Below are 16,752 nucleotides of genomic sequence, written 5' to 3'. Positions count from 1 at the left end.
GTTTTCAATGTATTCCATTGAAAGAAAAGACAAGCCTCTTATTGGTGTTTACGCTCTTTCTTGTTTCAGTAACAGCATTAAGATTTTCAACGCAATCCATCGCTAGTGACAAGAATTTCATCTTATCCTGACATTGAAGAATTTTTAGAATCACTTGCCTGCGAGAGCCAATTTGAAATGAAACCAAGTACTCCCATCAGACAGGTGTTTAATCACCTTCGCTACATATGCAAGGCAAGCAGTATGATCTGCGTGATGTTGTTGCTAAAGTTATTTTGGCTTATGTACAATTATTCCCAGAAACATTACAAGAAGAATTGTATTTTGGCATGGAAACGTCAATTGTTCTGACGTTCGCGATCAACGGATTGTCCTTGGCTCTTAGTCGTATTTGAAACATGTTAATTGCATTTGTTCTTGGATCTTCAGCTATGGAAATATTTTAATTGAGGAAAGAATGTACTCAAGGAGATCTAAAGGCAAAGAAAAACTGGGGTCACATTCATTTCCACACCTTTACCGGGGTATCCATTCACATCCCAGAGCCGAGAAAGGCATTGCTCGTCAATGGTTTTCCCCCCTCTCTATTCCAGTAATTACGTATGTGATTGTTTATGGTAGGAAATTCATGCCTATTTATCACCTTTAACTTACTTTTAGAGCGCTCATGACTGTGTACGAAAAAATGTTTATTATTCTGCGAATCCTTGGCCTCCCGATTTCAATTATTTTTATGTATAGGAATAGTTTTGGCTTCCACCTTCAATACGGAAAACATATTATGCTTGAAAAATTGAGTTTTTTTTCAAAACTCCTGTGATTGGGCTTCAAAACACTGATTCCACGAGCTCAGCATGAGATTGAAGGAATTAATGCCGAAACTATTTTTTATGCGTTCCCACTAATACAACAAGGCAGCAGTAGACTTGCTCGTGTTGAAAATGTGCTTCGTACTTATCCATAAATTTATTTTCGGTACTCCACGTTTCTCCACCAGTCAGGAAAATCCGACGCGAAAATTGGTGAAATTTGCATAAATAAATATTCATTAGTTATCCTTGGTGCACTCCGCGTTTCGGCGTGTGTTTAATCAATCGAACGTCATCGCACGTCAATATTAGGATACTGACGTTGAAGGCTTTTACTAAATAATGGGGTTGTATATCCAATTGGAATGTTTTGCTTTTGCTATGTTAAAGCTTGAGAGGTAACAAGCTTTAAAGCCTGTCTTATCCGTAGCACAGTGAAAAAACCTAATCGACCCTTCCCGTGTCTGGCCACATGTTACCATACAGCCCTGAAGAGAATTGGAGTTGTTTTGACACATGATTTTTGTTCTTGATTTTTAACGGTTTCTGCTCGGATTAGCCCTTATCTATTGAGAAGTTATGATGAGGATAGATTTATCTTCTTAAATTCTCTTCTTGATGTTTTTCATATTTAAATATGCCTGAGTAACGCGTCGTAGCGTTCCTTGATCACCTTTAGTGCCTTAGTGATGGCGTATTTATTTTAATGAAGGCACATTTCCTAATGCAGTAGATCGTTATCGGAAAATACCTGACGCTTGCGCTTGACAGCTTCACCCTATCCATTTATGTATAAGAGGAAAAAAGGCGATCCAAGACACTTCCCAGGGGAACCCTGAGCTGACAACTTCATCTTAGTTAACACTTCATTCACTGCACATACATTCACTGGAATACAATCTTATACAGTGTCTGAGCTAAATCTGAATTTTTAAACTAGCTATGAATATTACGAGGAGTTTTCAAAGCCATGGAAAGTTGAGTGGAATGGTGTGAGATTTTTTAAAGTTACTTGCTATGTGGGAAATACTTATGGGCTACTGCAGTGGCGTAACTAGGACTTGGCTTTGGGGTGAGGGGAATCAGATTGAATAGCACATCACATCGCGTGTTCATCAACTAAATTTTGCTGTATAGCATGAATATATTTTAGAAAAACATGGCTGCGATAAATATTTGTAGCAGAAAGTTACAAGTTATGAAAGATTTCAGGCTTTTCCAGCGAATGGCATGGATGATTTCTTCTCGGGTATTAAATTGGGTCAGATGGTCCATGTTGGCCGACGGTTCATTAGAATTCTTTTATTCTTAGCTTAACGTCGGCCAATACTGTGCAATTCACCAGGGTATCCATTAGCCATGGCATAAATGTCATAATAATAATAATAAAACTTAGGCACCGCAGTATAGTAATTTTTGAGTTTTTTTTTAATGTGGATAATTAATCGCATTTTCCACCTGGTAGTTACACTAGTTACTGGAATTTGTCCTAGCTTATCAACTAGAGTAGCCTTTAAATAGGCTGTATAATACGGATAAGATAATTTTTATGGATACATTCAGGTTTAATTTCCCAATATAATGTAGCTAATATTGGCTATTTTGATTGATATGCCTCCTAATTTTGCTGTTGGGCTACAAAGTGTGTCGCATTTCATACCTGCACTTTTTAAAGATTTTTAAACATACAGTTGTCAACTATTTGTTGTGGATGGCGCATTCGTAGCGGAACCTCCTTTGAAGCATTGCCGTCGGAGGCGTGCCACGCTGTCTGGAGTTTTTCTCTCCTGCCGAAGCCCGTCGCGCGTTCGGGACGGATTACACCCTACGTCTCGCCTCATTGCTCGCTGCGCAGGTTTAGACTCTGAGCCATAGAATCTTCGGTCACCCTCCTTTCTTTTCTCCTCTCCCCGAATGCGGTGGTCGTTGAAAGGATATGCCGCTGGAGAGAGGCCAGGGGTGTGCGGAAGACGGGCGGCGGATGTCTATTCGTTACCGGCTCGAGCGGATCGCTTCGCTGTAATGGACCACAATGGACCGAGCAACAATGGGAGGGAGGAGAGAAGTCTTTTGGGAAGGAGTCGGCTGACACGTGCTGGCCGCAACACACCGTTTCAAACACCACACTTCCACAAGCACATCCTCAAAAGAGGGGTGGACCGACATCTCTCACAACATTGCTCCGCTCTCCTCGACCTCCTCAAAATCCATTCTTGTGTGTCGCCACCGGGGCCTCGCGTTGAAAAGGGCGGGCCGCTTCCGATACCCAATTGAGCGCTATCTCGGGTCGAAATCTCATTTTCAATCCCGCCTCCATCACAGCGAGAGGAGGAAAAGTGCTCAACGCAAGCATCGGTCTCTGAGTAATTCACACCAAACACGGGTAGCATCTTGAGAGTGCGGCTTTAGCACCGCATAGCGAGTTAACGCAGGTGCAAAAGCTGTTGATTAGATTATTTATGGAATGAGTAGTTTTCCGCCCTTATAGGGTCGTAAATGTAAGCCTTGATTCAAGTTTTACACTTAAGAATCAGCAGTGCCAATCGAAGCTTGGGGAAAAAATTAATTGGCATTAAAGGAATGATGTGGGCGATGATTTAGATGTCCAATTGGAATTTAATCGCTGATTAACGTAATACTTGTTTAAACTATTTGCCAAAAGCCATGATTTTCTTTCTTGTAATGACTTAAATGACGCATGGTAATTTTTTTCTCTTTACATTGTGCTGATTTGTGTACTTTTTCCTATAATAGAATTAGGATAGTAAATGACTTATAATTTATGTTTTGTTTGATCGTATCAATGTTTTACATTAGAGTAAGCATGGGAATACCTCCTATTTGAGAGGAGTTTCCAGTCACTCGGAGACAATTTTGTAATTTTATTTTTAATCAGAGTAAAAATTACTACCGCCTTGCCAATCCCTTAAATCCATCTCTTTTCTGCGGCATATCGTAATCCTATTGAAATTACTAGTTTAATAAGTGTGGTTATTACTGCATTCCATTATTTTAAATCTTCTCTTTGCAGCCATAAATGCCTTAGGAGGATGTGATGCTCAATTTACATGAAACAGAGAATCCTTTCCACTTACGCATTTCCTTTATTTAGTAGGTAAATTTGTGCAGTGGTGTACCTTGTATGCGGGATCACTTGCGTAACGATAATTTCTATTCAGAGACATCTCCAGAAATAAGTTTCCCCATCTGAAGTGAGTTCTCACTAAGTATGTAGGTACCTACATACATTCTTTATCCACATTTTTTTGCTTTGCCCCCCTAGTGGTTCAATGATGTTCTAAAAATATCTTCTCCTATCGGAGAAAAAGAGATTTCCTTTACAAGCTCTCCTAACGCTGCATAATAATTGATCGTGATTTGTGTTTTCCCATTCGCCTTTGGTGGTAGACTCCGCGCGCTCTATCTCCGGGGCACGCAATCCTCGCAAATACCCCGCGCGATGGGTCCCTTCCCGCCTCCCATCCCCTTCGCTTCGGGAGAGAGTAATCCCATCCCCTGCTGCTTTCAGTTTTGTGCATTATTTAGATTAGCTCACAGGAAGCGTCCACTCTTTTTTTTCTTTTTCTCTCTCTCTCTCTCTCTCTGAGCGCTCCAAGCATTCCTTTCACGTGTCTTTCGCCCTTTTTTTCGCTCTTTATTTATTGCTGATCCTCTTCACATTACATCCTTTCAATTTTCCCCGGCCTCCGGCTCCCACTCTCCCCGACTTCTTCTTCCTCTCTCCACATTCCTCATATCTTTCTTGCTCTCTGAGGAATCCATTAACCACCTGCCTCCCTCCTCCTCCTCTCCTTCTCTCTTTCGCTCACTCTTACCACTTCATAGTAATTTGAATAGAGCTCGTGGCGATTCTACACTTATTATTTGTTGACGCTTTTATACTTCCTTTTTAGCATATTATATTCTATTCTCATGCATTTTTCTTTGTATCCAGTATTTGATACAACATTCACTCTGTATCTATAGGTGTAAAACTCCTCAGTCGGTGACGGGGAACCTTAGCAGTGTTTATTTCCTCCTCTTGAGCAGCCTGAAACTGATTGCACCGATTGATTGACTCCAGATTCCCATCTCTGTGTTTCTTTCAGATATATTATATCTCGCATTGCAGTGTAAATATTTTTCTCCTCAATCAACTTGCCTGTATTCTCATCTTGTTTACTTTTTCTAGAGAAAAGTATTTGTATGCACTGACCTAACTGTTCGTGAAATATTTGATCAAGTCTCCCACCCTCAATCATTGAGGAGATGAAGATAAGGTATAAAAATATTTTATTTCTCACTTTTACCAGCACCTTTGCTATGTCATCCTGAAAATATCGCGTAGATAAGGCAGTTTAGATTGGCTTTCAAGGACGTCTTCAAGAAGTATTTACGTTTTTTATCCATTGGAGCAGACTCTTAATGAAGAATGCTTATTGATTGATTGACAGAAACCTTTTTCGGTAAGGTTGTGAGATATTTTTATTCTCCTATTTTTTTAAACAAATCAATGGTTTTATTCCTTTATTAGAATTTTATCATGTATCATTTTTATTGTTACCGATTGGACTAAAGCTAAATATTTTCATACGTTGAATAGAATACGTGCAGCTACTGGGAAAAACGTAATTAGTCGTCGGTGAGGAATACATATGAAGGCAGGTATAAGAAATATATAGTTAAAAGCTGCTGGAAGATAATTTTTAGTGAAAACGACTCATGTAGAAAGGAAGTAAGGTATTTTTAAAAGTGGAAACTCGTAAACGTTTGTAGATGCTTTTTGGCTGAATTGTATCACTCCTGATTCCCAATTCAGGGAAAGACGTAGTCGTATTGTAATAACGTAATACATTATCTTCGTCCTTTTCGCTTTAAGAGGGATTAACAATCAGTATATTAGTGGAAATCAAAGCTTCTGTATGCATCAGAATCGATATCTCTTCTTATTGTAGCTATCACTGCGAACTTGCCATCGATGTTCCTTATTAGAGCCACTCGGAAGTTCAGCGGAAAGACGAAATTCCATTGCAGTAAATTAATTCGCCGATTCTTGTTCTCGACAAAGGGTGTTCCGATTCCTTATTAAGTGAAATGTATACTAATTGAGCAGGGACATGGGGATTTTGTTTTGAGTCCAGGCCAGCATCATTTTCGTCGGTATAATATCCTAAATTTTTATTTTATTCAAACGCATCAAGCTATTTCGTGGAGGATGGGTTAAAGACTTGATCAGACGCAAGTCGAGAAGTAAAAACCCTATTTGTTAAAATTGTCGCTAAGTCAATTTTAATATTGCTCAAACCCTTTATTTTATACTTGAAAAGCAGTCCTTGTATATCCCCCTAAATATATGAGGACATTTTTACAAGAAAAAAGTCGTTCAAATTCAATTTCAGCATGGAAATTATCTTTAAAAATTTAAAACTTGAAAAAGTTTTCCAGCTTCTGGCTTATACTCATCGCATGCGTTATGTGCATGTTTCCTTGTTTGCTTTAAAAGACATCTGGATCGTACGCAAGGCATTATCTCTCAATACATGACGTTGATCGTGCGGTTTATAGGGTTTATCACCGAGACTGGTTGCAAATAATTTTCAAAATTTAAAAGAGGACACTCGAATTGCGAAAGGCCAAGTGCTTTTCATAAAAACACTTCAGTGTTTTTTGATAACTTTTACTCTCAGAAAATCGTTATCTTTAAGTGAAATATGACGTATCTTGTGATAAATGTCGTCTACTGATTTCCAGCCATTGGTTTATTCTCATCGCCTGTGTAGTTTGTGTTTTTCCTTGTTAACATTCAAAATATATCTAGATAATTATGCAAGGCATAATCTCTCAATAGGGTGGTTTCCTATTATTTTTTTATTGCCTAAATCGAAAGATTATTACTCCTGGAGTACGTATTTCACGCTTTTAGATTTTTAAATGACGATATCTATTTTTCGCGATTAAATGAAAAGTGAAAATTTTCAAGCGCGCGAAAACGCGACGCGTAAGTAGGAATGATGGGAAAAAGTCCGTGCGACGCATTTCTGGTTCCCCCTCCCGCCTTGTGAGGTGACCTTGATCGAGGCTCTGAGCGCTGATAGGACGCAGGATGCTAGCGGGTAGCTGAGTACCTTGCTGGCTGGTAGCGCTTGGCTTAAAAAAGGTTTATTAATACCTTATCAAACGAAGAAAACTTTCCGACCTAAGCCAGTTTTAATATGGTGATTATTAAGACATGTTTCCCTGAGCTCTGTGCCTCATGCATGCATTGGTAACCTCAGACGATGTATAACTCATATCCTCTCGTGTAGAAACTAGGTCCCTGTGACGTCACGTGGAGTGGAATCGCATGGGCGCCAATCTGGCCTTTTTAAATGAGGATAAAATTTGACCCTTGCCATTCGTCAAAACCGGTATTTCAAAAACGAAATAATTTGTGTATTATGAATACACTAATGGTGGGTAACGAATCGCAATCAATGCCTTTCGTTTTCTTTGATGAAGGAAACTACCCTATTCATGGCGTTGCTCGTTTGGTTTATATAGATCATTCCATTTCTAATAGAGAGGCTATAGAATGCATTCTGTATCACACATCATCCTCTCCCTTACTTCTCGTCTCTAACAATTTTAAAGGCATCTTTTCCTCCCTCCCCATTTTCGCATGCCTACCACTCCCAAACTGCCTTACACCGCCCTGCTCCTCCGACTCCCCTGCACTTTCGCCTCGCTCCTCTTTGTCTTCTTACCTTCCGTCCCAGTCTCCTCGCACTTCTCGATGTTTTTCTTTCGCTCTCCCCTGTCACACTTAAGAAAGCATGCTGTCCCGTTGATTACGCTCCCGGCCATGTTTATCGACCGAACCACCAAGCCCTAATGCAAGCTGCCACATCACTTCGTTAATGCTAGCTCTTCTTGCTTAAATCGACACACCCTGCCTAAGACCATGACTTTTATTTCGTAATTTCTAAAAAATACATAAGCACCATGTAATTAGACGTAATATGTAACGTTTCATATGAAAAATCGCTAAATTTGACATGAAATGAAGGATTAAAGGCAAATGTTTCGAAAGAGTGAAAAATGCTTTCATGACAATTTTGTTGCATAGTTAGTCGACACATAAAAAAATCCGTCGAACAATACCAATGGATATAGGAATAAAACACAACCATTATAAAAGTTTAATAATAACCATTTTCAATCCAAATTTCTTTCATTTTAAGCTTTGACCCAAAGACTAACGCCCATAACCAAGTCACAGAGGTTTTCATGGCTTTTATTTCATTTTTGTGGTCGAAAATCCATAATTTGTAGTAAAAAAAAAGGCCTTACCTCATAGAATTTCATTTTATGCTCACTGGAATATTTTTTAAACCTTATTATTATATGATACACGATAGTGCTCGCATTGATGATTATGTTGGCTGAAATCGTTTATCAATGACATAGTTTTTTCTTGCATGCATGGATGTGTAAATGTTATCCAATCAATAAAAGCATCTAGCAATCATTATTGTGTGAATCCTATCGTAGCCATTCAAGGTTTACCCTTCAAGTATTTTCTGATTCGAAAACGAAACTTCTTTACTGCCGATGTGAATTAGTACTTACTCGCTGTATGGTCTAGAGCTTTCGGAGCATGACAAAATATCTTCGAGGTTGAGTTAATGCAGAATGAATGATGTTCTGTCAAACGGAATTTCTGGGAAGCGCTTGTTATTTTCAATTAGGAAGAGTCATTTATCATAGGGGTGGTCATATTTCACTCAAGAATAACGTCTTACTGAGAAAAAAAATTCGCAAAAACATTGAAGTGTTTTTGTGAAAAACACTTGGCCTTTCCCAATCCGTGTGCCTTCTTCAGCTGGCCTCTTTTCAAAATTGAAAATTATTTGCAACCAGTCTCGGTGATAAACCCTATAAACCACACGATCAGCATCATATATTGAGAGATAATGCCTTGCGTACGATCCAGATTTCTTTTAAAGCAAACAAGGACAAATGCACATAACGCATGCGATGAGTATAAGCCAGAAGCTTGGAAACTTTGTCGAGTTTTAAACTTTTTAAAGATAATGTCCACGCTGGAAGTGAACTTGCCTAATTTTTTCAGGCAAGCATGTTCTCGAATATTGGGCGGGATACAAGAATTGGGTGGAATTGTTCCTTCGGAACGAATCCACTTGAGTAACGAGAAGGATCTAGATGCAGGTGTAACTAGATTAAACTTTACGAAAGTGTCATTTAGAATGAATAATTATAAGAAAATTCCTTTTTTGATATACCGGGACTAGCCACGGTGATAACTTTACTGGAGTCACCTGCAGTGCTCAACTTGTGCGAAAATCCACAGAGAAAAAATCATTCGCTTTGACCCGGATTCAAACCCGGATCCCTCGATTTCCGGTCGAGTGATTTAGCCAGTTAAGCTACCGAGGCGACATTCCTCTATGTGGATATGGGATATATGTATATTCCGTAAAAATAAGTTTTGATTTCATAAATTACTTTCATCGATGTTAAGATCTAATTCAGGGCACCTTTGCAGAATGTTGGCCATTTATTTGCAGCATTTTTGGTATCAGGCTCTTACCTAATTAACTCCGAAGCATATATTACTTATTTGTTCTTTTAAATGTCAAAATTTTGTCAAAATGCATAATGCTGGAAATGAAAACCTCCCGTTCATTAAGTAGTTTCATGCGCATAAATAGTTGTCGGCTGTGTTGATAGAAGGCATCTGTAAACTGTATCCATGATTTTTTAAATATAAATCTTTTCTAATTTTAAATTTCACTTTTCGATTTGAAGCATTTCAATGAGTCGAGAGAAACTTAAGCAATATTATCCTTAGTAATTAAGGTTTCATGTTTGGAAACCTCATTTTTTATGATGACTGTTTTTTTATGGAAGTTCAAGGCATTTTAGCATAATTGTTTGAGGAGCATAATTTTCCATTTTCTTTTCGGTTCACCGCGTCCAATATTGCCATTGACAACAGTTTCGCATTACCAATAGAATATCACGGGCAAAGAGAGTATTCCACCAAAAGAAAGATCTACTTGCAGCAATAAAGAAATTTAAGGCTGAACTAAGGAAACAGTTTATCAGACCTTAATTTGGTGTATGCTTCTCTACGGAATTGAGGCATAGAAAATGACAGCAGTGGAGAAATCAAGGGTGAAGACCTTCGAAAAATGGTACTAAAGAAGAATGATGAGAATTAAATGGGTCTACCGGGGTAGTAATGAGAAAGTCCGAAGAAGAGTAGGAGAGAAGATAGAAGCCTCATGAAAACCTTGATAAGAAAAAGGAGCAACCTTATAGGCCGTTTTTTAGGACATTATGGCCTGATGAAGACAATCATCGAGGGACCTCGAACAATGCACATGGAACAGGCAAAGAAGGGTTTGAAAAGAAATACGTTGGTGAGAAAAGGTTAGCTGATAAGAGATTTAAGTGTAGAGCTGCATCAAACCAATTTTAGGATATTTGATCAGTGATGATAAAAGTTTATGGTTATGGATGAACAGTTTCGCCAGAGGTCCTCCAGGCGTGGGCGTCTTCATGTCAAATACCGAGAAACAAAAAGAAATATACATTTTCATGAAAATTCCAAAATGTGGTCCCTCCCAATCGTACCTCATCGGCTGACAATAAAAAAATTGGACTTCCCCTGCCTTATTTTCCGGAATTTTATTTATTCATTTCGTTTACTATAGTGGATATTTCTGACCAATGAGATATTTTACAATTATATTTCAGTACAGGAAAATTAATTAGCAAAGATCTAAAATTTATAACAACAAGGTTCAATATGTGTAAATGCGATAAAAGGAAAAAAAAATATATGTACCAATATAAATTCATGTACACATTTTTTCCTGAATGTGGATACGTGGGAATGTGGGTACCTGAAAAGTTGATGAATATCATTCATTCCGCGGAAACCTGAGAAGCAAGGAACATTAATGGAGGGGCGGTTTAGGATTTAATGGTCCCGATAATGTTATTGACTTAGGCTTAAATTTTGCATTCACATTTGAATTGATGGAGTATCATGAGAACGAAAGGCACCGATCCTTGAGCTCGCTCCTTCAGGTTAACGACACAGAGTGGATCGAATCCGGCAAAGGAACGAAAATTCCAATAGATAGCAGGCATGTGAAATCGGGGGATTGAGAGAAGAGAGAAGCTTTTAAAATGGTAAGGGAGAGATAGAAAGGTAGTGAGAGGAAGATGTGAGAGATGCTGAACTCCCTCTTTCTTTCTCTCCATGCACATTCTCCCTAAGCCTTCCACAACCTCTCCCACCAATCCACTCCCAACATCTCGAAACCTTTCCCTCCCCCAACAGTCTCTCAAAGTCTTCCTTCCCTCCTCCCGCGACTCCCCAACCCTCCCCCTCACCACTTCTTAACATCGAGAGACACTTCCACGTGCAAAACATTCCTTGAAGTCTCCCACCTGGTCAACCCAGATTGCGTCTGCGAAAAATAAAATGCTTCACTTGTTCGCCCGGGATAGAGGGGGCGGGGTGGGTGGTTGGATGCGAGGAGAGATGTTTTAAGAAGTGGTCTGGCATTGATGGGTGGTTTGGTTGCGGGAGATGAGGCGGTTGGGGAGGAGGGAGAAGGTTATGCGGGTAGGGAGCAAGGAAAGGGGATTGACGCCGTTGTTTTGGATGGAAAGGGGGACGTGTAAAAGTCAGTGTAGCTCTGGACAAGGCCGCACAGCTGCGTCAAGGTGAGGAGGGGGTCCCGATGAAGATTTTTCCAACCGAGCGGGGATGAAAGAGACGAAAGAGGAAGGAAGGGAGGCGGAGCGGAAGGGATGAGAAGCAAGAGAATGTAAAGGAAACATATTAAATGAGCTTAGCTAGTTTTTGTGCTCAGTCAGAGTCATTATTTGGACTCCAAAGCCGGCTCGGATGTAATGGGGCTGGAATCACAAAAGTTTATCAGGCATGATGGTTCAAACCGTGAGTGGTTCGTGCCGAATTCGACTCCTCTTTATTCATAACTTCTACTCATGAAGGAAGCCCATAAGAGAGTCTCATTTTACCCTCTGAAATCATGGCAAGTTGTCAACATTTCCGGTTCTCAACGCTTGGATGAATAACTTTGGATAAAAATAAAAACAATATTTTTATTTTAGATATTCCTGGCTTAAACCTTCAGGGAGAGTTGCTTTTTTGATAGGTGCTAGTCTTATAAGTATCTTATCGTCTAGTGAAATGAAAATCTAATATTTATATGAAGTCCCTCTGGAAGAGTGGCGGGGTTGGTGACATTTTCCGCGTATAGGACGGCCTGCTCTCACACTGGCGGCTGTGAGTACTGCGCAATCAGCGCCTGCCTGCTGATAAGTTCGATATGAGAAAGGGACTTAAATGCAGAAATTTAGCGGCAATTTAATAGCACAGATAGAGGTAATTCAAAGGAATTTATAGAAAAATAAAATCTGAAGAAATATCACCGTATAATTGCTGTCGCACCAAATTTTGGTAAACACAAGAAAGAGTAATGTTTTCATATAGGGAAATAAACCTATGGTACAGTGCGAGTGTTTTTCACCCTTAAATGGGCATTCTGGACATCCTAAACCGATTCTTTTTGATGGACGTTTTTTAGACTTTGAATCGTTATTTGTATAAATATTTTTACGTAGAACATTAGCATTAATTGCTAGCTATGGTGGGGAAATTCCTTTTTTCTCTATTTCTTACGTAGGTATAACATGAAAAATTTAAAAAAATGCACCGCTCGATATTATTTCTATTCATTGTCAATTACATCGCAAGCTACCGTATAGGATAGATTTGTACTCTCCGAAGCCAAAAATGAGTTGTATTAATTGCCAGAAAGAATCCTAAAAACACGATTTATTGGACATCTTGGGAGAGCTTAGAATAAGACGTGAATTTTAATTTCAACGCGTAAGTATTAAGGTATGTCCATCCGAAAAATTTGCATGTATTCTATGTAATATGAAGTAATAAAAAAGTTGTATTTGAATGGCAAAATAAAATTATTTATCCGAATTAGACCGCATTTCATAATCAGAAATTTTCTGTTTCGATTCATACTTGAAGGCGTTCCTGGACGAAGTTAGCTAATTGGCGGTAAATGTAATTTCCCTGCCGTAAATGGGAATCCACCGACAATGATTTACAATACATGTGGCCAACTGGAGCTGAAACTCCAAGGTTAAAAACAAATTAACTAACGAGAAATATAGAAGATTAGTCGCTTTGAGGTTTTGCGGTTTTCGTATTTCACAATACAGTAGTCTTTGACGTGGAATATCTCCCTACCATTATATCCAGACCTTGATTTTTTTTCTTCTCCAGTCCATAAAGGCCATATTGAGTCAACTGCATATTTTTCTACAACAGGTGCGACGGTGATATGTCTACACAAAGGAGTCAACTCCATCCATCCACCTGTCTTTTTTTTCGTTTATTTGAAGAACTCCGTTCAGAGAGCATCATCGTGTGGCCTTTTGAAAGGACATCTTTTACTGCTCACCGGCGCAGGTGGAGTAGAATTTTTTCCGTGACTTTCTTTTCACACTATTTATACCGTGTGCGCGAAGAAAGTTGTTAAGCGTCTTTTAGAGCGTCCATCGTTTTCTTTTTATTTCTCTGTGGCGATATGCCCGCCACGTCACCTTGCGGTTGGTCTTCCCTTCTCACAGCCTGGCTATTCCCATCGCATCGCCGGCCATCCTCGCCGACTACCCGTTCGGCGTATCTCACGTCCGCTCCCACGGCTGTAGCCTCGCCCATCCACGCTCATTTCCCTCCTCAATCTTACCTCACCACACTCGGATATCGAGTTGCCACAGCTTAAATTCCGTGGCGATGGGTATGAGCGAGTCTCTTACCTATTACTGCTTATTGTGTGAGACTAAAAATTTGGTATTTCATTCCGTTATTATATATTATATTAATACATGATTAAATTCCTCCTGATATCATGAGGAATTTAATCATGCCAATGGATATCGCCGAAGATATTTGAAATATAAGTGGTCAACTGTTTTATTGTGGTCGATAATTCGAGTCTTCCAAGTGTCATTGTGTCCATCTGCCTGTTTGAACCTATTTTTTTCATTTGCAAGCTGTTCGGGTGTTTGCCAATGACAATATTAGCTGGTCTGACATATCCATCGGATTTTACCGTCGGGAATAAATTTGTGAAACAAAATATTGAAATCGTGTCATAATGTCATGATATCTGGTAGAGAAAAATTATTGTCACAATTTATTATGTTTAGCTTATTTCCCTAATCTTCGTTTTTCTTTCCTTTGGAATTCCTAGCTTTCAACTTTAATCCAATTTGCTTGTGAAAGCGCTAACATTTCGTAATTTCTGGAAGCAATAGATCTTACTTATTTTTTGTTTAGACTCCCGAATCGATCTAATTGCCCGTTTTTATCATTATATTTTATTTATTTCTTATTAGAGGTATTCTACTGGTTAAGATACGCTTACATGGTGCACATTGCAATTACTCGCGGCCTATCCTCTTTCTCACGTAGAACTTCTTCCTTGTCGCAATGCTGCCTGTTCTCTTCTATCAATAAATCCCATTCTATCCCTCTACCTTTTTCCTCTTGCACAACATGCTCCTCTTTTACACGGTTTCAAGCAACCCCACTTCGCTTAGTATTCACTTCATTAAGGTCCTCGGATTCTACGTCCTCGAAGTTCCCTCTTTTCACCCACCACGATGAATAGAGTAATTAATTATACGGTGGATATTGCCCAAGCAATGCGAAATAGGCCTCCTTTAAGTTACCGATACTTCGAGTGCGCGAAGTTCCATTGTACTCTTCTATTGAGGATTATTTTTATTGTGAAAAGGATTTGAATTTTTAGCAATACCACTGTTAGCTTTTCCAGCATCTATAATGAATTTTCACTTCGTAAAAAATGGGCTTATCAAAATTGAAGTCATCGCTTATTAACTGACATGCAGGCGTAGTAGCAAAGATTTTGGATATCTCCATTTTGGAGATCTTCTCGATCTTTGGAGATCTTCATTTTTGATTTTCCTCCACTTAATATCGTAGGATATCTTTTTTAGGAGCATTTATTAAGGGCTCTCTTTTGCCTCTACTTAAAAAGATTGTCCCTAAGAAGTTTTGAAATTTAAATATTATTTTATTCTTAAATGTTAAAAATTCTTCTTAATAAAATGCCCATGACGCAGTAGACTACAAAAAGTATGTGCCTAATGCTGCATCACTTGTCTCCTGGTTTTGGAAACCCGATTGGTTCTTATTGAACGTTTATCTAAGAAATGAATTTTTAAAACGGCCTAGTCGATAATCAGATTCAGGTGAAAATAATGCGGAAATTCTTGGTTTCTCCGAATACCGTCAGAACGAGAATTTAATTGATACGCCAAGAATAGCAATTATTTTCACATTCGTAATGCAAAATTATCAGTTGTTCACTAGTGTCGATAATATAGCTGTATATTCGTTTTAATTACCATGAAATCAGTGGTACATGGTCACAAAACCTTGGAACTATCCCGTAATGTTCAGGTAACCACGTTTGATGATTACCGTGATAGGTTTTAGTGATTCAATTATTAAATGTGTTAATTTTGCTTTAAAAGGAATGTATCAATCAGGCATTGCAGTATTTCAAGAAATTAATTACCCTCATTATTAAATGTCTGCTAGTATGATCATCATTCTCGAACTCAACACTTTTTCTACTTTGCTGTTGTTTATCGTCTTTACCTTTACCAGTTTTATTTTTATTCCTTCCTCATTTGATAGAAAACCCGCACGGTATCTACATCGTTTTATAGTTGTTTAAGAGCATGATTTAAATGTACTAAATGGCTCCAGGTATATTTTTTTTAATGCTAGATAGTGAATGATTTGTTTCGTGGGACGAGGAATTTGGAATCTATTGGTATTTTACTCAACCGAATTGACACGCACATTTCCTTGACATGCGGCGTTCGCGGAGGAAGATAGGCGAAGAGTATGTGCATCGTGGAAATAAGAGCTTGAGAATGCGAAGCATTGAAGTTGATGACAGTGTTTCTCTCATTTTATGCCTTCTTGGAAAACCCGTTCACTTTAAAGAATCTCGTGGGACTCGTCGAGTCGCACTCATAACATGCGCAAAGCATTACCTTTGAAACGCTCGGAAAATATTTTGCAAAGATACTTCGACCCTTAAGTAGCGGTATCCGAGAAAAGAAATGCCAGCGCGAAATGCAAAGCGCGGTCGTATGTACACATGCGTATGCAAGCACACCTGGGCTTTGAGCTCTCATGAGGCAAAAATGAAGAGTAAACACCTGGGATGTTTTTAACCCCTTTCCTTGAGTTTACCTGTCCTCTATACAGCCTCCCTGCGTTGCAAAATGAAGATTGCACCGCCTACTGCCGCCCGATGCTTAACTCGAGAAGCCGCTTTTCCGCGCAGTTTTCTCCCAGCTGCATCGGCTTAAGAGAATGACGAAGCTAAAGCCGCGCATGGATGAGTTTTTAACTTAGTTTTTTTGGCCCTGTGCTATCATAAATTGAAAACTTAACGCAAAAATACGATGGATAATTTTAAAATGCATTGTTTATTGGAAAGAAACGATAATAAGGGTATCGCAGATAATCAAGTTATCACTTCTCGGCTTTAGCCCACTAAGCTTAGAAACCGTGGTGGATGCGCAATTTTTTAATTTCGGGGGTAAAGACTCTAGCGTGAGGTTCATCTAACAAAAATTTTAAACAGTTAGGTTTTTAGGCATTTCTCAGTTCATACCCTATATAAGAGATTGAACAATGATTTTTCATTTAGGAAAAAATTTTGCTACATAATTCTAACTTTGTTGCAATGGGTGCATTGATAAAAAAACGTACTCCTATAACTCTATGCGTGGAGAGGAGAGTTTATCTTTCACAACGATAACTTAG

At 38.9% G+C, this 16,752-nt stretch overlaps 1 long non-coding RNA gene across 1 annotated transcript in view; it reads left to right on the top strand.

Annotated features, from left to right (window-relative positions):
- The window catches only part of LOC124157717, a 222,480-nt gene extending 222,096 nt beyond the window's left edge, over positions 1–384 (top strand). Inside the window, exon 4 of the long non-coding RNA XR_006864645.1 lies at positions 70–384. This is a non-coding gene — a long non-coding RNA (uncharacterized LOC124157717). The remainder of the gene's footprint in view (positions 1–69) is intronic.
- Positions 385–16,752: the final 16,368 nt, after the last annotated feature.

This window comes from Ischnura elegans, chromosome 4 (assembly GCF_921293095.1).
Source record: "Ischnura elegans chromosome 4, ioIscEleg1.1, whole genome shotgun sequence".
Classification (NCBI taxonomy): domain Eukaryota; kingdom Metazoa; phylum Arthropoda; class Insecta; order Odonata; family Coenagrionidae; genus Ischnura; species Ischnura elegans.
This window is presented reverse-complemented; position numbering and strand designations above follow the sequence as displayed.